The following is a 22,163-nucleotide window of genomic DNA, read 5'->3' as shown; positions in this document are numbered from 1 at the left end:
TGACGCCTAATCTTAACAGCAAATAGTCCTTGTCTCAGCCGTAGAAGTCTTTCCCACCTTACAATAATTCGAAAATAATCTCACCTTTTATCTCCCTCTTCTTTAAACAATCTCTTATACTTGCTACCTGACTAAACGATTTCAGGTTAACTTATTATTTTTTCTAAATATTCTAATCTCTTCATATACCACTATATTTTAACCCACTTCGTGAAAGGGCATAAAAAAAATACTCTAAAAAATGGCCTCTCCATGTGGGTTGATGTCGCTGTGGTGGAGCCTGGTGTTGCTGGTCAGCTGGTGCGTCGAAGTCCGGGCTGTTGCTGTGGACATGGGTCACCCGCGCCGCGCGCACCCGCGTATTGGTTTCGAGGCGGCGACACTTTTCCCACGGAACCTTGGTTTGCCAAAGCACGTCATGGGCCGTTACCGATTGGTGAGGCATTGAAACCGGTGAAAGGTTGAATAAGCCTGCATTTGTGGAGTCGCCACCAATTTATTGTGGAAAAATTGAAAACCGTTCGAATACCTCGTGCCATGTCAAGATACAAAGTAATGACATGAACACTAAGAACTCGTTACCTTTAGCATTCTATGTCTAGAATGACTCTCGAAGATGTCAATGGACACGGGTGTCCAGAGATAACTGGATTAAGGGGTGAGGGTACGTATTAGGAACCTCTTTAATCGAACACCTAATCCCGCCCGCCTCAATAGCGGCCTCTACTAATGATTAGGGAAATTGTTCATATTTGATATGTTGTCGATATAATGCATGCAATGCAACAAACATAGATTAATCCTAGCATGTGAAATTAGACTATGTCAGTGAACACGTGTTTTAAAAAACAATCTGGTCGAAGTAAGAAGTTAGATTCATTACATGTGAATGTCATACAATTAAATCATACATAACGATAAATGAATTAAAATAATTAAAATTACAAGAGATTACAAGGCTTATTTGATCGACGTCAAAAGCACGCTTGAAGACGAGATTTCAAAGAAGAAAATAAAAGGAAAATAAAATTAGAATTGAAAATATGAAAATAAGTCAGATTAGAGGTGATAATACGAATAATAGTTGATTTAAACCGTAATTAGGAGCTACGTCAAGGCGAGAAAGTGTTCAGAGACAGAAACCAACCCAGAACGGGCATAACATCTGTTGCGTCCTCTGGAAGAGGCACAACACTTCCAGCGTCTGTTCTAGAGCTGAGCTATGGCTGTGAAGTCAGAACCGCAATATCGTTATCGTTCATTGGTTATTTAAGATCGATTATTGATATTAGACTCGAGTTGAAGTGTTTTAACCGATTATATGCATTTGGGCAAGTCATAAAACGAATTAAAAACGAGAAATTACAGCGCTTTACAATGATTATGATGAACTCCTGTCAGAAATACAAAAGGCAGAAACATGAGATTAGATTAAGATGAAATTTAGACAAATAAGACTCGAAAGAAAACTAATGTATCAAACTAAGATCCCAGAACCTCGACATGGAGAATTCGAATCCCGAAAAATCGATTTGAATTAAAAAGGCGAAAACCCGCAAGTATTGAATTACTCGGGATTAAGGACGATTAAAGCATTGCAATTAAAAACGATTTGTAAAGTACGATTTATATACTTAAAACTACTAAAGAACGAAGAAAAAAGGAAAGAAATAAGAAAAAGGGAAAATTGCACGAAGTCGAGGAAGAAGAAGAGCAGAAGCAGCAAGCAGCCTCTGGAGGAGGCGCAGCTGCTGCTGTGACTCTTCAAAGAGGCGCAGCTGCTGCTGCGTTTCTTCTCGACGTTTGACCTCCGCTGTTTTATAAATATGGTTTTAAAAGATGGATTTTAAATCGGTTTTTGAACGTGCTCTTGATATAGATCTACATTAATTGATACAAAATAAAAGTACAATAATAAAATGGGATTTAAACCCTCAGACTTACATGTTTGACGAAACGAGATTAACTAAAGTTATCGTTTTAGTGATTGCTCGACTCGAATATGCGTGGAAATTGCCCTCGTTAGAGGATTTAGTAAATTTATTAGGTTGATTAAACGTGGAGTTGGTCAAATTGGTCGGTCTATGCAACGTGACTAGGACTCAGAAGGATCTGAGCTTATGTGGTCGATTGATCAAGCACGTAGGCATCAAAACCAATAGCGTGGTCTAGAATGCAAAGAGAGAAGAGAAGGACGGACACTCGCGTGAAAAATATGGAGGCCGAAGACCTCTATTTATACTAAACATATGGAGGAGTTTAGGAATAACACGAATTTGGAAACAAATCACGGAAATATTCTGAAAATCATGAAAAGAGGGCTGGAGAAGAGGTGCAGCAGCTACTGCGATCCTTGGAAGAGGCGCAACACCTGCTGCGTCCTTACCCCAGAGGTTTCCTCCTCATCAAGAAAGATTTACGCATTTTTTATGGAATTTCGGTAGATATACACTTCCTTATTCCATAAAACACAATATTGCGGAAGATATTTTCTTAAAATATTAAATTTAATTAGGAATAATCATCCAGAGAATTCTAAACATTCCGAAATATTCCGACTCGGCATTTAAACGGTTTTTACAAAATGAAGCGGTTTTTGATCCGAACTCCAAATGAACTCTAATTACTGTCAAAACGACCGTATCGGTGCATAGATGATGACCAAGGGGTTGACTCGGGTGTTTTAGCTATCACTTGACGATGAACTTATGGACTGTCATAAAATCGTTCCGCGTATCAAACATGCGGCCCAATCATCACTGGGTGGTTGGCGGGAGGTGTAGAAATGAGGTATCTACAGTTGCAACTGAGCTCGTCGGAGAAGAAGCGTGATGGTCGATTGGAGGCGAACTGGGTAGAGGAGCTCGGTGGTTGTGGGCTCGAATGGCGGTCGTACTCAATTAATGCTCCGTTGGGTCGTCGTGTATTAGAGGAGAAGCAGGGTCGAGCTAGCAAGTGATGGTCGAATTGAGGTTGATTAGGTGGTGAAATATGGTGAATTTAATGGGCACGATAGTGGAGACGGAGCAGCGAAGGTGGTGTGGTACTTTGGTGTTTACAGTGGTGTGAATTTGTGAAAATGGTGGTTGGTTGATGAGTTCAAATTTGGTGAAGTGATGGGTGTTGAGCGGTGAATTGGTGAAAATGGTGACTAGTATGTGGTATTATGGTGTGTGGTGGGTTGTTGATTGGTGATATATGGCGAGGCAGTGAGCCATGAATTGTCGAAGGTGAGGGAAAACAAGCAACACAAATGAATTCATTTTGGGACAAATTACAATCAAACATGTACTCCGTATTCAACATCTACAATAATATTATGGTGGGTGCAGTGGCGGATCCAGGAAATAATTTTTACGGGGTCCCTTTCTTATACTTTACAGTTTACTCCATATAATATTAAAAAAAATAGTGTGGAAAAAATGGTCTTACACAAGCTAATTTTTTTTAAGTTGATAAGATAAATCATGGGTTAAATTCACATTTTATTTCATAAGTTCTAGATTTATGTCGTCTTAAGATCCCGCGTTTGGCCTACACCTCGATGCCATTTTATTCTTTTTTCTATCGTAAATAGAAGTTTACTTATAGACTTATAGTCTTTCTTGTCAAAACTGTTTACCTTTATTGAAATTATTCTCACAAAGAATGTAAAAGAAAAAAAAAATGATTGGACGGAAGGGAGTAGTTGTTAAATACTTGAATGTCTATCAACAATCTTACACAAAACCAAAAGCTCAACGCCAATGTAAATCATAAACGATAAGAAGATTGAATAAAATAAATGGTAAACTCAAAGCCAATCGACCAAAATAAACATAAGTAATTTCAGTAACCATTGTGTGATAAACTCAAAGCCAATCGACCAAAAAAAACATAAGTAATTTCAGTAACCATTGTGTGAGACGGTTTCTATAAGACAACACATTTGTATAAAAATCACACTTTTACTAATTAAAGCAACAAATAAAAGATTTTTTTCTAAATAAGTGAGTCTGTCTTATTCTAAACTTTGTAAGATAATTTAAATATACAGCCTTTTATATTAAGAAAAAGAATACTCTTCCGCCTTCACCTCTAAAAAAACAAATTATGACGGACACTATCTGTGACAAGCTAAAGACGGATAGTACGTCCCTCTTACAAAATGCAAATGAATAGTGTAAGTTGGGTGAAATGGACACTGATTAAACTACGGTTAAGCTATACCATAGTAGATCAATAGGAACAGGTTTAGACTATGCTTTCTCTGATAAAAGAGATAAGATAGTTGTACTTTTTTATTCACAAAGCTTATTGATGTGATTATTTTATATTATTATGGTGTCCTATAGTCTTTTATAGGGTGTCCTCCTCTTCATATCTCAGAAATTATCACAGCTTTTGTAATTGTTTGTGGTGTCCAAGGACACCCCTTGCTCTAACGTGGATCCGCCACTGGGTGGGTGGTGATGATTGTTTTACTCCATTATGGAGTTGTATTTGGTAAAACTAGTAGCACGTGAACTTAGTTTAGTTAGGATACTATATATCTTGGCAATAAGTCTTGGTATAGACGGGTGGGACGAACAAATGTGTAAAGACCTCTAATAAAATGGGTAGGGGGAACAAGGTGGGGCACCCCCATGTGCTTCCCACTTTATAGCAAATGGGTATTTTGTGAGAGCAAATGGTATCCGTATATACGTATAGGCGGATAGTGTCCGTCTATAATGAGAATTTGTGATATCTTGGAAGTATATGTTTATAAATGTTTTGTTTTAAAAGATTAAAAGTGAAATAAAAAGGGTTAGAATGAAGTAAGAAAGTTAAAACATAAATTTGAAGATACCACATTAATTACCTATTATAAGAAGTCATTTTTGTGGAGGGGTTGTTTAAAAAAGATGGGGCTAAAAGATGAGATTGTTTTCGGATTATTGAAAGCTGGGATTATTCTTGGAAGATGACTAAAAGGTGGGATTATTCCTGTCAATTATTCCTTTTAAAAATCAAATTGAACTTGTTGTTAGCAAGAATCGAACCCGCCCCGCCCCAATTTTATGTCAATGTGTACAATTAACCAATAGAGCAATGTAGCTATGAATGTTATTTAAGGGAAATTTTATTTATCATATAATTTTTTGGACTTTTAGCTTTTTTTATAAAATTTATTTTAATATTTGTAAATAATTATTAATTTCTATTTATATATTAACGTAAGTGTATTTATTTTGAGGGCTTATTTTTTCAATTCGCACCGGGCCGCAAAATATCGGGACGACCCTGGCTATATACCTTGACATCCCGACTCATGCCAAGGCGCCAAACATGTCACTCCATCCTACATGAACAAAATACAAGTCCAAAAGTTTTAAAAGAGATTAACACGACTAAGACTTGAGAGCAAATTTCCCCTAAATTAAAACCTAGCTTCATCGGCCTCATCGTCGGCTCGCCGGCCGCTTTTCCCAACACTATCATCCTTTCCGTCGCCGACGAGCCGAACGACCTCATCTTTCATCGCAGTAATTTCTCATTGTTTCAATAATAAGGGTTTGTGTTGGATAACCGGTCGGTTGTTTGCTATCAAGGTCGATTGATTTCCGATCAAGATCGCGATTACCATCAAGAGGTGCGGTTTCCTTGATACGTTTTCATTCAGTGGCTGCGTTCGTGCAACACTACCGGTTATTCCTTCTTCCCTTTATTGTGATTTGATTGTTAATAATCTGTGTCTAGTTCAATAAGATTGTCAGTGCGTTCCGCTGATTATCATTCTTAAGCTGATGGTTTTTGTGTCTCTTTGTTGGGGTGGAAATTGATTACCAAATCTTGGTATTGTGTGGGGTTGTTGAACGTTTTGGTGTAGCATCAGTTTTTGCTTCATTTGGTTAGTTTGCTGGTAATTGGAGTTCTGTTTTGATGGCTTCCATTATGGTATGTGAAAAGTTTCTTGAAACTTTTGCTTGTGCTCATATAAATGAGGGTCTTTTTGAGGATGATAAATGGGATATGGTGAACTATTTTATGCAAACAAAGGGATCCCCTATTCTTAGAATCAAGGATTTGAAGGATAGAGGTAATAATATTTTCAAACAAAATTGCTTTGGAGGTGTTGCATCTTACTATGATGAAGCTTGTAAGCTTTTAAGCCTTGTTGTTGGTATGGAAGGCAGCTATGATACTAAATATTTGTCTGACCTTGCGGTTTCTTTGAATTTAAATTTGGCCGCTTGTGCTTTAAAGCTATTTGAACATGAGGCTTCAAAGGATCTTTGTTCTATAGTCTTATATTTTTTCCCCCGTAATGTTAAAGCTCTCTTCCGAAGAGGATTGGCTTTTATGAAGCTAAATAAGTTCTTAGAAGCTCAGTCTGATTTAGAAGCGGCTTTATTGGTTGAACCTAGGAATAAGGACATTCTTAGGTAAGTGAGTGTGGTTAAGAGCTGTCTTGCCATTAATTCGAATGGTAAGAGGAGCATTGATGATCATCTCTTGCAAGATCCATTTGGAAAGAATAAAATTCATGTTCAAGATGTTGGGCCTCGTAGGAATACTCCGATAGAGTTTGGTGAGAGTTCTGATAGTAGCTCTTGTGGTGGTTTGACTAGTGATCATAATAATGTCATAAGCTATGCTAGTGGAAGTTGTTTCCAATCGTCAGTTACTGAGAAGTGTGATATGGCACTTGATACCAATATGCTTGTTTCGGATCAAGAATCTTGTACTAATTCTGGTTCGACCTCTACACGTGAGTCCTCTTGTAATTTAGATGATTCTGCTAAGGTTAAGGTTAATTATGTGGATAACAATGGTGTAGAGAAGGCAATGTTTCAGTTTAGCAAAAAGGGAGGAGGACACTCCGTGCTAAAAATCGATGAGTGTACTTATAAAAAACTCCTTGAGGGTAAGGAAGTGAGTTTTTTCCAGCAATCACATTTGTCTACTATGAAAATTCGAGTCTTTAAACCAAGTATCAGTGAGCCTGATACAGATACAGGCTCATTCACTTCTCAAAAAAAGAAAAGGAAAAGAAGGAGAAAAAGGAAAGAATACTTGCGAACTGGTAGTGTGACTTCTGCTGGTACTACTACCGTGACGGACAACACCAAAAGTGATATATTGCCTTTACCTTCTGTGATCCGTAACAAGTCTATTGATTGTGATCCAACTCTCGAGAAAGTTGCTTCAAGCTTATCACGTGAGCTCGTCAATCACCATGCTTTATGTGATTCATCTGGTGCAAATTCTCATTCGTCTCTATATTTCATCTTCATATCATCGAGGTCCAAGGTTGCTAAAGTTTTTCATGCTAGAAGAAAATCAACAAGAATTCAAAGCCGAAGAGAAGAATCTCCAAGACTCAATGTTTATATCTATCCAGGTAAATTTCCACGTTCTCGTGACGTGAGTGTGTCTTGTTGCAGGTACTTCCCTAAAGCTCAAGCTCAAATACCGAAGAAAAGAAAAGAAACGTCATCCTCAATGTGCTACTCCAACAACTCTATGAAGAAATCTCGTGTTTTATGTAACCCCACCCCTAGTTTAAATTCTTGTATTAATAATAATGTGGCTCATAGTCTTGCTTGTAAGTCTATGACTAGTTAGGTACACCTTTCTTTACAGCTGTCAAAAAAAATAAGACTTGAGAGTAGTGATCCTTAGCTTGCTGTATGAAAGGATATCCATACTACCTCAATGCCTCAATGGTGAGATAGGGGTCACATTAATAAGTAATCTTATCCTTAGAGCTGACAAACATCCGTAAGCAGGTAAATCATATCTAGTTTCGGAAGGTTATTCTTCTAAAAAACCATATTTGGTTATTATGGGTCCGGTTAGGTTGTGAGCGTTATTATGGCTCACTTCAGATTGTCCTCGAGTCATGTCAGTTGATTGGGTCACATTTTCAAGTAGGCCTCGGGTTCGGTCAACTAAGTCATTTTCAGGATGTGGTTAGCAAAGCTTTCTATTCAAATTAACCAAGTCGGCTATTCTCTAGTCACTAAAGTTTTGCAAGGGTCTGCTTACCCCTACATTTAAAAAGAGACAGGAACTCTATTATGGGGCGAAAATGAAAGAGTGCTAAAAATTTGGTTGTTTCTACTGAGTCAGCTTGTGTTTTTCACGATGGCTGAAAAATTTAAGTGTGCTAAAATACTAAAGAGTAGTGGAGTACATTGACATCGTGTTAGTTCAGTACACAAAGCACGCATCTAAAACAAACCTCGTGAAAAAAATGTACTACGCGTCTCTGAATGTTGAAGATTCCATATTTCCATACGTGTTACTGAGTACTTCAGTTGCTGCCCCTGGTCCACTATCAAACAGGTGAACAAGTTGAAACTTAGATCTGTGCATTTCAAACTGGAAGAACAAAGCAGCTAAGGCCCTGTTCTTTTGGACTTAAAGTCACTTAATATAAATTCACTTCAGATCCTATAAGTTCAGTTCAGTTCAGATCCTATAAGTTCAGTTCAGATTCTATAAGTTCAGTTCAGTTCAGATTCTATAAGTTCAGTTCCGTTTAGATCTTATAAGTTCAGTTCAGATCCTATAAGTTCAGTTCAGTTCAGTTTAGATCCTATAAGTTCAGTTCAGATCCTATACCTCACATAATTTAAGTTCAGTTCACATCCTATAAGTTCAGTTCAGTTCAATTCAGATCCTATAAGTTCAGTTCAGATCCTATAAGTTCGATTCGATTCGATCCTATAAGTTCGATTCGATTCGAGATCCAATAAGTTCAGTTCAAATCCTATAAGTTAAGTTCAGTTCAGTTCAGATCCTATAAGTTCAGTTCAGTTCAGATCAGATAAGTTTCAGTCCAAAAGAACAGGGCCTAAGAGCAACTATAATAACTTCATAAATGTCTCAAAAGTCTCATCACTAGGCATATAAAAAGTGCAGACTGTTGAGGTCTTAAATCAGTACAGTATGGCTATGTTTTTTCTGGCTTATTTTCAGCTCACTTCAGTTTAGTTCAACTCTATTCATTTCAGTTCAATTCAGTTCAGTTCACTTCAGCTTCATTCAAATCAGTTCAGTTCAGCTCAGCTTCATTCAGTTCAGTTAAGCCCCACTAAGTTCAGCACATTTCATTTCTACTTATCTTAAACTTATAGATTTTATTAATATTTTAATATTTATTTATTTGTTATTATTATATTAAAATTGTTATATCGATATTATTAATATTTTTTCTGTTTTTATTAATTAATTAATCATCACAATTATTATTATTATAATGAATATTGTGATTACTACAATCAATAATATCAATATTAATATAAATAATAAAATTACTAATACTCTAATTAATATGAATATGAATATTAATTAATTATAATATTATTAAGGGATAATTGATAAACACTACCAACATTAAGACCAATTTTCCCAATCACTACCATGATAAAAAAAGTTCTATAATCAATGCCAAGATGTGATCTCCGATTCAATTTTAGTACCAACTCCACTGCAAATGGTACTTTTCAGGCCAAATTGAATTTTTCCGGTCAATTCTTTGTATTATATACCCATTCTACCCTTCCTCTTATTTTATACTCCCACCACTACATTTACTCCCCCACGAACCGCCCAAACTCGCCACTAAACACTACCCTCACTCCACCACCAGTCACCATAACCCAACACTCACCAGCCCCACCTCACCACTAAACACCCTCAATCCACCACTTTCACCGCATCACCACCAATTAGCCATATCCGCTGTCGGAAACACACCACAACCAGCACAACGCCACAATCCAATTTTCCCACCCACTACATACACCAGCAAATACCACCGCGTGGTCCCTCCCATCACCCTTCTTACCATCTTAGCCTCCTCACTACAAGAAAAAGTGTCTTGTGACACGGCTGTCGCAACCCTATCAAAAATAAACCAATTGGTCCCTAATAAATGAAGTAGAGGCAGTCGGGTATCGAATCCACAAGGAGATGGGAAAATGTATCCTAAACTAAGTCTGTCTAAGTAACCGTTCTTGGGGTTTTTGGATTGTTTATTCTAAACTACGGAGATGTAAAGGGAAGAGAACAACAGAAGAAAAACAGATAAACTTTAAAGAGATTAACAAAGGAGAGAAATAGCTAGTACAGTCGGTTCACCATGGCTTTCTAGGAGTCCAATCGAAGGTCATAGCCTCATAGGTCAACATAACCTCGGTCTGCAGGGTAATGAAAAGGTCCACTCGGTCCGCTCTTCGCCCTAAAACAATACTGGCTTAGTTTTCACCCTCACTAGCATGCCCTAATGTTCACTACAGGTCTTACCCCTTCCAATCTCTTGATCTAGGTCAAGGTGTAACGATATTAACTGGCCAAATGCGTCGACTCAAACAGCTAATTACAATTAAATGCAATGATAACAACACAAACCTAATTTACACTAAACCCTAATCACATATTCATGATTCCTTAATTACAATGGCTCCCCTATGTCCTAGCAAAAGAGTTTAGCTATACATAATTGATATTGGGAGAATTGAACATCATAAATAAATTGCTAACAAAGACAAGAAAAAGAATAAAGAGAGAAGATTCAAGTAACAAGAAATAAAGATGCAATAATAAAATAGTGAAAGAATTAAGGATTAAAAATACCGATTACAGAGAAGTTCTAAAACAATCGAGAGTTAGGGCTCAAGAGTAGAGTTCTAAGAGAAAGAATAAGAGAGAGGAGAGGAAGAGATCCCCCATGACTACCGTCACTTCTCCTATTTATTTCTACTTACCAAAGAATATCCGAAAATTAACTAAAGATTATATATCAGACTAAACTTCTCGATCGAGTAGAAATAAACTACTTGATCGAGAACAAAACTCAACAATCCTCTCGATCGAGTAACACAAGTACTCGATCGAGGACTACAATAAACACCCATCTCGATCGAGCTCAGCAACAACTCGATCGAGGATCTTCAGTAGCATAAAGCATCTGATCGACCAGTTTCAGCAGCCAACCTGGTCGATCGAGCTGTATTAGCACGGATGAACTCTTAAACAACCTCCGAAGCCACTTCACGCATCTCTAAGTGACAGATTCCAAGCTCCGATTCTTCTTTCTCCAAAATGCATGCAGATGGGATAGGTTTAGGCTTAATTTCGCTCCTTTCCGGTTCATACCTGCAATTAACACAAGACAAACCAAAGTAGACTATTCGGGGGCATTTGTATTTAATCACTACGTAAACAACACAGAAATGCGTGCAAATATAAGGTAAAAACCATATATAAAATACACGCATCAAATCTCCCAAACCAAACCTTTGCTTGTCCCCAAGCAAACTATTAATGCAATTAGAGACAACTAATGGAATATGACCAACATATCAGCTACAAATCGTCCACCCAAACCAATTTTAATGCAACAACTAACAAAGTGGCGAATGGCAAGAGCAAACGAGTTAAATCAATGCTTTAAACTATTGAACCGTCGACCTTGCAAGACTCAAATCTATTGGACTCTCACGGGTCTCTCATCGCACAAATTAAGCACAAGGTGAGTATAAATGTATGAGATAGAAAGAAGTAAAGACACTCACCTAACACGACCTATAAGGACATGCATGCAGCAGACATGAAACCAATTTCTACCAACCGTACATATGCACTCCAACCAATCAGGACCAAGACACGCCGAGGACTTACATATAATGTGAGGTGAGGCAATTGGGTAAGAAATGGGCAAAATATATTTGGATATATGGAGGTAAAGCCAAGCTAGTACAACCATAACCAAATGATCAACTCATTCCGCTTCACTACTGAATACAAAACGTAGCACCGTGCCATTGTGGCAAAACATTACTCACATCAATAAAAGACTCCCCATAAGAAATAACGATAAGCACGAGAGCCATATCAACTATTCTTTTCATATGATTTTTCTTTTTTTCTTTCTTTTTCATTCTTTCAAATTTCTTTTTTTTTCATTTCTCTTTTCTTCTTCTTCATTTATTACCTACTTCAAATATTTCGAAGCGTACCAAATCTGACATGGATAACAGCATACCCACAATAACCACGCAACTAGCTTGACAGGGCAGGCTAAATTTGGATGTAGTTAGGGGATCAAAAAGCAAATTTGGCTAATGTGAAGTAAATGGGTAGTAATGAAAGAAGGGTTGTAAGTTACCTCTCCACGTGTGTCACCACCGTAAACTGAATGCATACAGGTACTGAGAAAAGAGCGTCATGCACGTGCATATTGATGTTACATGTATTATAGAGAGTACTACTCACATCCAAAATGAAACCGGTCATGAATGTGACCAGTTTATCAAGCTCTAAACCTTAGAATGTATATGTAGTTTGACAATAAGAGAGTCAATTTTAATCGTTCAGATAAGTTTAAACCAAAAACTCGTGATTATGCACATTACCCTGAAACAAAATGTTAAAGATGTGCAAGGCAAGGGTAAAAGACTTAAAGTAGCATAAAAGTTCAACGTTCCGACTCAACCTAATTGCAAAAATAAACGTGAAATTTTTCGAATTTTATGAGGTTTTATGAGATTTTTTGAATTAAAGAAACAATGCATGCGCAAATAAATAAACGTGCAAACTGAAGTGCAATAAAAGCAACATTCAGACACAGATATGGATGCATACCTCCCCAAACCAAACCGTACAATGCCCTCATTGTACCAAAAATAGAGAAAGGAAATGCAAACTAAAGAGAAGAGAAGAGTGTAAGCTCGAAAAACTTACAAGATAATCATGAAGTAGGGACCTCCCCAAACCGACCAGCAATATGGGAGGTCACAAATAGCTCATTAACATCGCAGCACGCGAATCAAGGCAGAGGGACTCGATCAGAACGACAAAGTGTCCGATCGACCAAAATAGGCAGCAAAGCTGCTCGATCGAGCAAGTAAAGCTCTCGATCGAGATGCCTCTTTTGTAAATACTCGATCGAGAGGAGGGTATGTTCGATTGAGTAAATTGGGCAGCAAAAGTGTTCGATCGAGTACATAAAGAACTCGATCGAACAGTCCACATGAGATTCCTGCAAAAACGCAACAAAAATCCTACGGGACTGACAAAATAGCTTAAGTGTTCAGCCTATTGTTCGCAAAAACTAGCATCTAAAGCACACAGAAACAAATTAAAAAGTTTGAATAAAATTACAACAAATTACAGGCCGGGTTGCCTCCCGGATAGCGCAGGTTTAAGAGGTCCCGCACGACCTTTCTGACTTCATTTATCTGGCTTATTTGGATTGTCGAAGTAGAGAACTTCGACCTTGCCAACCACGTCATTTGCATCATAGTAATGCTTCACATATTGGCCATTCAATTTAAATCTTTCTCCCTCAGAAATATCTAATTCAACGAACCCAAATTTAGTGACAGCAGTCACCGTATAAGGGCCACTCCACCCGGACTTTAGCTTACCAAGAAATAAACGCGGTCGGGCATTAAACAACAACACCTTCTGCCCGACTTGGAATTCTCGAGGTATGATCCTTTTGTCGTGCCCTCTCTTCGTTTTCTCTTTGTAAATGCGTGAGCCTATCGTAGGCATTTAGCCTAAACTCCTCCAGCTCGTCTAGCTGCAATAAACGATTCTGACCACATAACTTAGGATCATAATTTAGTTCATGAATGGCCCGCCAAGCCTGACACTCTAGTTCAACAGGTAAATGACAAGACTTCCCATAAACTAACCGATATGGTGATGCACAAATCGGTGTTTTAAAGGCAGTCCGATATGCCCATAATGTGTCATCTAATTTTAGACTCCAATCCTTCCGTGATTTAGAAACTACCTTAGCCAAAATCTCTTTTAGTTCCCTATTAGAGACCTCAACCTGCCCACTATTTTGGGGATGATACCCCAAACCACGATGATGTTGGACACCGACTTTAGACAATATAGATGTAAGATTCTTTTCTTCAAAGTGCATTCCCCCATCACTAATGACGACCCTAGGGACACCAAATCGGGGAAAAATAATCTTTTTAAACATCTTAATCACGGTTTTGGCATCACAGTGAGGTGAAGCAATAGCTTCTACCCATTTAGACACATAATCCACAGCTACCAATATATACCTGTTACCTTTACTAGATGGGAATGGTCCTTGGAAATCAATGCTCCAGACATCAAAAACCTCGACCTCTAGAATGCCATTTTGTGGCATCTCATGTCTCTTAGAAATATTCCCAGAGCGTTGGCAAGCATCACAAGCTGAAACAAAAACTTTAGCATCTACAAATAAAGTAGGCCAATAAAAACCAGATTGAAGTACCTTAGCCACGGTTGGTGACGGACCGTGGTGACCACCATAAGAGGACGAATGACAGGCTTCTAGAATTGCTTTGGTCTCCCACTGCGGAAAAAACCGTCTGTAGAGACTGTCTGCACACTCCTTAAATAAATAAGGATCATCCCAGAAGTATTGATTGGCATTATAAAGAAACCGTTTCCTCTGCTGATAAGACAGGTCAGGCGGCAGCTCACCACTGACAACATAGTTAGCCAAATCTGCATACCATGGATCATGGTTAGTATTAGTAAAAACAGCAAATAAGTAATTGTGGACGTGGGCCACGTTTCGGTCTGTGGAATTGGGGGGCCACCTATCGGTCCGTAGTCGCGGGCCACCTGCACGCCAGGCCAATCTGTGGACGTGCATCGGTCTTTTGAAAGCCACGCTCGGCGGCGTAAAAATGCTTTCGACCGGATCGTTTTATGTCGGTCGGTTTCGTCTCGGTAAGGGTCTCGAAACGATTAGAGATGTTCCGAGTCGCCGCCAAGAATTTGTGGGATGCTTGGAACCCATTCAAAATCCACTTTATACCTCGGTCAAATTGAAGCACAAAGCAGCGTTTGACATAGGTACTAATGATAAGGAAATCGTCCCTCTTTAGCATCCTATCTCTAGAATGACTCTCGTAGACCCTGGATAACGTCGTCCACTATCCAAAGTTTATGAGTAAGAGGTGAAGGTACGTATTGGGAAGCCCTTTAATGAGACACCCAATCCCGCCCGCGGTAGCGGCCTCTACTGATCGATCTTGGTTGGTTGAATGCTAAAGTTGATAAAACGGTTTAAATGCATGAATGCATATCCAATAATTTAAACCTAACATGTGAGAGCTTTCTAAGTCGGTTGATTTAATCCAAAAATCAAGAATAAGATGTCGAGTTGGATTAATAATTGATTTGCATGCAAGACGAAAATTAAACATCCATTTACCGTATTAGGTTTAGGGTGCATAACGTGATCCATTTGTCTTAGTAAGGCATTTTGAAAATACGATTTTGAATGAACAAATAGTCATCTGATCCGTCCTATATCCAGGCTAATCGGAGTCGGGATCGTCCTAGACTAATGCTGGAAAGGGAACAGGCTTTGTACCAAACGGCTACATGAGGCGCGAGCCAGCCGGCGGTGTAAAGGGGCCTCCCCTGGTTCTGAAAATGAGAAAGAAAAGGCCTGCTTGAGGCGCGGGTCAGCCTACGGTTATATGCCGTATTCTGACCTTTCGAAAACGTTACAAAACGTGTTGAGAAATGGGTATTTGAACCCGATTTAGTTTAAAAGGGTCGTTTAGACCGCATTTGTTGATTTGAAGAACTAGACTCGAATAATCATCATTATTTTGATAATATTCGGTGTCGGGTTCGACTTGACAAACTTCACATGGATAGTTTTGAAAATGATTATGAACTAATTGTTTTGAGTTCATTTGAATATAATTAGTCGATACTCATCATCGTACCCGGGTTAAAATCCGGCATGGTATGTAGAACCAAGGATGACTTTGTGTTGGTGACTAATATATTTGTTTTGAAAATGTAAAGAAATGATGAGAGGCTTTAAAGTACCTCCCAAAAATAAAATAAAAGGCTTTAAAATACCTTTTAAATGTCATTAACCAAATATTATCACCGAAACACGGATTTAACCGTCATGGTATGAGGAACCAAGGGTGAAAAATGTTTTATGGTCAAAATAAATGAAATAAAATAAAAAGGGTTTGAAAATATTTGAAATGGTAAAAACCGATTACAAATATGAAAATGAATTAAAGGGAAATGACGAGAACAAACACGGTTGATCTCTGACCTGGACATCCCATTTAGGCGCGGGCAAGCCGGCGAACCAAGGGGTTTCTCCAAAAAATCGTTTTGCTCGTTTATCCCATGTTTTGGTTCAAGTTATTCACGTTTTAGCATGTTATAGTCATAAAACAAATGAAAACATGATAAAAGAAGGATTTTTACACCCTCATACTTACATGTTTGGTTATGGCGAGTGACCGACGTAAGTGTAACAACTCGTTTAGTCGGAAAAGTCTCGGTTTAAAACCGTTTTGGCAAGTAAAAAGAGTGTTTTAAGTTTAGTGACGGTGTAGTGGTCGAAGTGGTCGGTCAAGTGATTTAATGCGCGATGACGGTACCAAACAATGTGTAAGGCTTGTATTTACGATCGATAAGTCGTAAATACGCGTCGGATTGTGACTTAAGAAGTCGAGTCGATAATTTTAAGGGAGAAAAGAGGGGGCGGACGCTCGCGTAAGTCTCAAATGGGAGGCATTTGAGGAGTATTTATAGGAGAATGAGTGGTTGTATGAGTTTTGAGCGACGTGGCCACTGGGCTGTTCAAAGAGGCGCGAGCCACGTCGCGGGTCTTCGAGGTGAGTTGTCGCTTTCACACAAACGCAATCATGATTTGTTCTATCCTAGGTTTTGTAGTCATATGTTTGGTACTTGACCAAACATAAATCCGAGAAAACTTAAAGTAGAAGGTTTGAAATGTTTTGTTTTTGGTGGTTGACTCGGTTTGACTCGTTGTTGGAGTCGGGATTTGAATTTTTGAGTCGGTTTTTGGTCCGGTGTCGGTTTTGACTCTAGTTAGTGTCATTGCGACCCCGTTGCCGTGCATTAAACACTCCAGGTATTTTTGAAATGTTTTAAAATGTTTTAGTTTCGAAATAGTTTTAAGTTTTCCGACGTAAAGTTGTACACAAACAGTCGATCAAACGCTGCGATTCCAAAACATGTTATAGTCCGATAATCATCGGGTGTTTGTCGGAGTCTCAGCAGATACTGGGTATCTAAAGATCCCCCACTTTGACTGAGGCTTGGATAGGGTGAAAGTCAAAGTAGAGCCCCCAGGTCAATCGAAGATTAAAACCTGGAGACCCAAGCGACGTCGAGGCGGCTCGAAAGGATTCGGGCTAAGGACCTGCCATCGAGAAGGGCGACGCCAAGGCGACTCGAGGGTACGAGCCAAGGACCTGTCGTCGGGAACAGTTTAGAGTCTGGTTTCTATCCGTGCAGGTCGTTTAAAGTCCGTTAGACTACGTACAAAAGCTCGCCAGCCATAAGAAGGAGTCATACCTGAGGCATCTTCGGATATGTCCTCGCACGTTTGCGGACAAAGGCTCGCCAGCTCTGGTAAGGAGTTGTACCTGAGGCATCTTCGGGATATGTCCTTAGGTGTTTGCGGACAAAGGCTCGCCACCTGTGACAAGGAGTTGTACCCGAGGCATCTTCGGGATATGTCCTTGGGTGTGTGCGGACAAAGGCTCGCCAGCTGTGGTGCGTATTAAGGCTCGCCAGCCATGGCGCGTAGTAAGGCTCGCCAGCCATGGTGCGTAGTAAGGCTCGCCAGCCATGGCGCGTAATAAGGCTCGCCAGCCATGGCGTGTAGTAAGGCTCGCCAGCAATGGCGCGTAGTAAGGCTTCCCAGCCATGGCGCGTAGTAAGGCTCGCCAGCCATGGCGCGTAGTAAGGCTCGCCAGCCATAGGGCGGTCGGTTAATGGACCGTGAGAATAGCCGCGTCAAATGGGCTAGTTTTGAAAGTAGCGAACTCGTGATGCCGCCGTGGAAATAGTGAATTTTGAATTTCACCATCAATGTTGTTGAAATAAGCGGATTCCGTAAGGAAGCCCCCTGTTGGCATTTGAAAGAAATAGTGAATTTGGAATTTTCACTACTATTTTTGAAGTGACGGTTTATGTGCCGCCGTTGATATTTGAAAGAAATAGTGAATTTGGAATCTTCACTATCATTTTTGAAGTGACGGTTTACGTGCCGCCATTGATGTGTGATGGAAATAGTGAATTTGGAATCTTCACTATTGATTAAAATTGGCGGTTTATGTGCCGCCGTTGACATTTGATGGAAATAGTGAATTTGGAATCTTCACTATTAATTGAAGTGACGGTTTATGTGCCGCCGTTGACATGTGTAGGAAATAGCGAATTTTGAATCTTCACTATTATTTAAAATTTGAAGAAAATAGTGAATTTTGAATTTTCAATATTATTTTGAAATTGGCGGTTTTCATCGCCGTTTGTTTGAAGACTTCGAAAATAGCGAAGTTAAATTTTCACTATTTGTTTTTGTTTCAAAGAGAATGACGATTTTGGATGTAGTCAATGAAAATTTCAAATTTGTTATGTGGAAATTGGGCCAAAGCCCAAAATTCGCTGAAAGGGTAAGGGAAGCCTGATTGAGGCGCGAGCCACCTGGCGAACCAAAGGGGCTTCCCTTTTTTCTGTAAAAAGACACGAGGTTTGGCTGCTCGTCATTCCTCATTCATCTTCAACCTTCGACACCAAAACTCGCAAAAACTCGCCATTGTTGGATTTTTGCTATCTTCCATTCGTGCCATCAACCATAATGTCATCTCAAGGTATGCATTTCCTCTTGAATCCATTTAAATTTGTTGGGCTTTTAGCTTAATTGAATTAGGGCGAAATTTTATCCTAGAAAATCGATTTGGGCGTTTTTGATTGAGCCCATTTTGAGTGAAATTGATGATTGCATTAGGTTAGAAACCTGTTTAGGAGTATAGGGGTGCTTTTAGTTTGCATTTTGGTCCCCGTTACCTCTCCCTATGCTCGAAAAACGTGAGTGAGGTGAGAACCCGTCTCATCTCACAATGCCAAGTTTATTTGCTTGGATAATGGGTCCCACTAGGTTGCATTGTAGTCGGGAGAGATCATTTTTGCCATTGTGGACCTTTGTTGGGTATTGTGGGCAAAATTGGAATTTTTGCCTTTTGTGACGGTCTTATGTCTGACAAAATAAGCGTCTGTTTGAGCTTGAATTGAGTCAATTTGCCTTGAACTGGACCTTATTGGTAGTTTAGGTTGCCTTGAGACGTGATAAAATCACGTTTTCCCTTTTTACGGTCGTTTTTGAATTTTGACCGGCTTGTGCTCAAATTGGCGCATGAATTGCCTCTTCAAGCCGTAGGAAAAATTCCCCATTGCCTTGGGAACGTATTTTGGTTCGTTGGCGGACCTTGTATGGGTCTTGAAATGCCGTTTTTTTTGGTGGTTTTGAGTCGTCTTTTGCTTGAAAAGATGGGCGAGTCGTTTTTCTGTGCGTCTTTTTTTTGTGAATTGTTTTTTTGTTCTGTTTGGTTGGATTTTGGGCGGGATTGCCCTTGTTTTGTTTTGCAGATTGTGTTTGTTTTGGGTTTGTCCATTTCACGCCGTCATAATGCCGAAATTTCGGCTGACGTTTTTTGTTTGCAGGAGAGTGTTCGGGACAGGCTGGGTCCCTGGCTGCGACCTTTGAGGAGTTGTTCGGGACGGGCCCGGTTAGCACTCCGGTTAGTGCGCCCGCCGTGGTAGTGGAGGATGTTACCGAGGAGGAGGGACCTCCTGAGAAGACTGTTGGGGCCACAGGGGCCGTTGAGGAGCGTGAGGTGCCCGTTGTTGGGGCTACTGTCACTGGGAGAGCTCAGACTGGGTCTGAGGCTGGTACCTCCGAGAGGAGGGTTTCTACGAGGGAGCGTCATCCCCGGTCGACCAGACGGACATTACAGAGCGTCACCAGGGTCGTTGAGATGGGTCCCATCCGTCATGTTGAGTCTCGTGGCCATAAGAGACGGAGGGTGGAGACAGTCGAGGATGATGCCGACGTCGCGAGTTGGAGAGCCAGACGGGCTACGGCTCCGAGGGAGTTTCACTTGCGGGCGGCGCCTGCTTGGGCCGATGGTTTCGACGGCAGGCAGTTGTTGCTTCGACTGGACAGACACATCTCCTACCGTGCTCACGAGGGTTTGGTGAGTCGTGTCCCTCGATTGAAATTCTGTCACTTTTGAAATGTCAGGCCTGAATGGGGATTCTGACGTTGTTTGTTTTTGATTTCAGGAGATCGGCACCATGAGGACTTTCTCAGGCTTCACTACCTGCCTGGGCTTTTACGACGTTCTCCGAGCCGGGACGAGGGCGTTGATAGAGAGGTCGGATTTTGGGCCGTTGGCGGCCGCTTGGCGGGATATTCACAAGTCATTGATTAGGTCAAACTTGTGTTTGATCCGCGCCATGTTGGATCGGTATTGGGACACGATGTCGTTGTTTCACATGGAGTTCGGGGAGGTCGGAGTGACTTTGGAGGACTTTGCCATGGTGTCCGGCCTTCCCTGTGGCGAGTTGCCTGTTGAGTTTACCGAGACGCCGGAGAGAGTGTCCTCTCCTACGTTTACCGACCTGATCGGTACTGCTTTGCCGGAGCCTTCCGACGTCACCCCATACTTGATTGCGAGTTCGTACGTGAAGGACCACTTCATTGGGAGGGTGGCAGGTCTTACTCCGGCGCCGTTGGGGAGTCCGGAGGCAGAGGTTGAGGCTGATACGAAGGAGGTGCGGTTGTGGTTGTGGTACTTCTTGGGCGCCACGTACTTTGGTGACAAGGGTGAGCGCTTGTCGACCAAAGTGCTTCCTCTCCTTGCTGACCTTGACACTTTGGGTCAGTTTGACTGGGTTACTCCGGCTCTGGCGAGTTTCACCCAGTACTTCCAGGCGGTGGTGCGGCCGGAGTCAGTGAGAGACGGTAGTGCCCCTACTTTAGTTGATCCCGGCCTCATTTTTTAGGTACGAGCATTTTTGTGGTTTTTTTTTTTTGAGTTTGATTTTGATTTTGATTTTGGCAATTTTTGAAAAATTGGCTGATTTGTGTTTGCTGTATTTCATTACAGGCTTGGTTGTATGCTTACTTCACTCTTCTGCGCCCGGGGACTACAGGCGGTGTTCCCTCGACCTACCCTGTTGTGAAGGGTTAGACGGTGGCTCGGAAGAAGTCGATTAAGTTGACTTACGAAGACTGTAGGCGCCGCGTGAACAAGCTTCGGATTGCTGACGTAAGCTCTTGTTCTCTTCCCCCTCTCCTTTACAGAAATAGATTGAGATAGCATAACTAGGTAGCTTATGAAGCCCCCAGTTCGCTGAGTAGCTTTGTTTTGAATGCAGTTTGTCGGGCGGCCTTGGGAGCACTACACGGGTGTACCGGCTGCCATCAGGGAGCGTTTGCGGCCTCGCATCTCCCTGCATTTGTACTTGGAGACGGCGATTGAGCCGGTTTGGTACCTGGGCGAGCGTTTGACTCGTCAGTGCTTCACCGAGACTTTCGTCGTGCCGGTCGATCCGCCTATGGTGTTGTTCAAGGAGTCGACACCTGATGAGGTTGGGGAGCACCTTCAGGGCCAGGGAGGTGAGGAGGTGCTGTTACGGGAAGCCGACTACGACACCTTCCGGTTGTCGAGGCTTGCTTGGTACCCGATCGAGGTATGTTTTCCTCTGTTTTTCTTGTTTTCATTGCCCCTTTTTGATAAGAGGGTTTGTCATTTTTTATACGGATCCAAATGGTAGGGAGTCGACCTGCTGATGAGGACTCAGCCCCCAGCTTTCCCGACAGAGACCACCTTTCAGGGGCCGGGTGGCGAGGAGCTTCAGCGGCGCTTACCGGAGCCTGCGGTAGCCGATGTGACCGAAGCTGGCATGGAGTGGAGGTTGATCGTTACACTTTGCCTTACATTGTATTGAAGGACATTTTTTATTTGCAGGTGACGTGTGTTAGTCATCAGGATTTATGGCGGATGGCTAACCGCTGGAGGGCGCTTGCTGGTGACCTGGCTTCGAGGGAGGCTCGGCTTTATCAGGTACTTTTTGTGCTATTTTTTTGTGTATTTTGTGTTTCATTTCACGTTTTTAGATATTGATGATCTGTGTTGTGTTTTGCAGGGTATCGCGGATCCGGCGGAGCTTGCTCGGGTCCGTGCTGAGTTGGAGGCAGCCAAGTAGACGATTGAGGCCCAGGAGTTGGGGATCATCCGTCGGGACCAGGATTTGAGTTGTCGTGAGGACGAGCTGCAGAGCCGAGACGCGGAGATTGCCTCTCTCAG

This window comes from Silene latifolia, chromosome Y (genome assembly GCF_048544455.1).
Source record: "Silene latifolia isolate original U9 population chromosome Y, ASM4854445v1, whole genome shotgun sequence".
Taxonomy (NCBI): domain Eukaryota; kingdom Viridiplantae; phylum Streptophyta; class Magnoliopsida; order Caryophyllales; family Caryophyllaceae; genus Silene; species Silene latifolia.
Note: the sequence above shows the minus strand (reverse complement) of the source record.